A 2,129-nucleotide genomic window follows, 5' to 3' on the forward strand; every position below is an offset into this window, starting at 1 on the left:
GCCTTGTGTAACCTTAGAATAATAATAAGTAATTACAGCCGTATATATAAAAAAAATAATGATGATAAACAACGATACGATACGATAAGATTATTTTCATTGAAAACAATCATCAGTGATATTTTTTTCTCACAATAACATTCCTGGACGAATGTCGGTTTTTATGGGACAACAAAACCGTTTATGACGTCATTATTGTTTTAGTAATAAGGAAATTCAAAGCGGATTACATTGTTGTTGTTTTTTGTCAGCAGTGGCGGCGACAATGCAATCGTCAAATAAAAATCTATTTAAGATTCAAAAGAATTTGTCTAAATCCGTAGTTGTTGTACTTCCGAGTTGTATAGAAAAAATTTATTTACGTGCTTCGATAATCTGAGTACAAAATAATGCAATCCGTCGTCTTACACCTCTGTACATTATATAATAATATTCAAAATGGCAAAATGAAATTTAAAATTTAAATGCACTGAAACTGATAAGGTAGAAACTTATACACAACCACTGACATAGTGTTAAAGATAACTGCTGTGACCTTAAAGTATATTAAAGTATAGGTAATATTTTAGTTTCTACCCAAGTAACACATAGACAATCATAGGATATTAATAGCATATTCGAAAAGAATATAAGGAATATTTATAGATTATTCTTCATTTTTCATTTCATTATCTACGAATGAGCATGGAATGTTAAAAAATCCACAAACGAGCCACTTTTAGGCATGTTATGAATATTCCAATTATTCAGAATAAATTATGAATCTTCCACAAGAATATCCATATCGTGTCTTAAATCATTCATTTAATAATAATGGAGTAATCGTAATTTATTGTTACCATAATAACCAATGAATATTTGAATGGGACACCCAATAGTAAGTTATTCTTTGAGCAACCAAATAACAATAAATGAATAATACTTATTGACTCTTACCCAATAGTTAAAGAATATTCCTAAAAATCCATTATTATTCTTATTCATAGAATATCCAAGCAGTGGCATATCTAGGAATTTTTTAGGGGGAGGGGGCTCATCTGTTAGCTATTACGTTCCAAAAATCAAAAAATTAGTGTTATACTGCAGCATGCTATTGTGAGTGATTTGTTTTATAGTTTAGTTATGGAAACAACCTATTGTCAAATGTATCTTATATTAATAAATTAAATTAATTGACTAGATAGTAATTTAAGACTTAACAAAAATTAACGCCTCTCAGACCCCATGGATACAACACTTTATCCAAGTAACAAAATTATAATTGTATGTTAAAATTGAGAGAACGTCAGCACAATATGTGTTTTTTCTCAGATATATAAGAACAGAATCATGGATGAAACGCATTAAAATTGTAAAATTGTTTTCTATGTTTTTGATTTATTTTGGAGTAAAATAATTATACAAACATTTTAGAGGATGATTTTTTTGAGGGTTTGACATGTTATGTTATTTATTTTATTATTAATATCTGACTTTAAAAAAATTAATTTTTTTTTTTTGTAAATTCAAATAAATTTTAAACATTTTTGAGACAGTCTTTAGTTTAGAGTTTTAGATAAATCACTACCTCAAACCCTAACATAAAAATTAAAATAACTAGGTAAAACATTTGTTAAAAAATAAATATCCATTATTATATACTTTGTATATTATATAAATCAATAAAACAAATTAGTTTATCTTCAACAGTTTCTATTTTATCTAGGTATATAATATCAAATATATTATTTAAATTGAATATTAAAAATACATAAATGATGCTGTCAACCTAGTTATTATTTATTTTTTGACCTTTCACTGGCTTTGCTCAGCCAAATGCTTGTTATGGTTTCAATTTCTTTAACTGATTTATCAGCCAAATTGCCAGTTGAATGTATAGCTTCTAAAATAAAACAAAGATAATTATACCATTACTCAAATTTGCATTATATTTTATTTGTATAAATGTATAATCATTTTCAACCTATCATAACAATAACTTATTATTATTTTAAATAATTATACAGAATTATTCAAATACATTAAAATAACTAGTTATTAATCTACTAGTTTGAATAGACTTTTAGTAATAAGAACTTAAATAACTTTTTAATATATTATTTATTATTTAAAAGTAATTTGAATTTATC

This window comes from Myzus persicae, unplaced genomic scaffold (genome assembly GCF_001856785.1).
Source record: "Myzus persicae strain clone G006 unplaced genomic scaffold, MPER_G0061.0, whole genome shotgun sequence".
Classification (NCBI taxonomy): Eukaryota; Metazoa; Arthropoda; class Insecta; order Hemiptera; family Aphididae; genus Myzus; species Myzus persicae.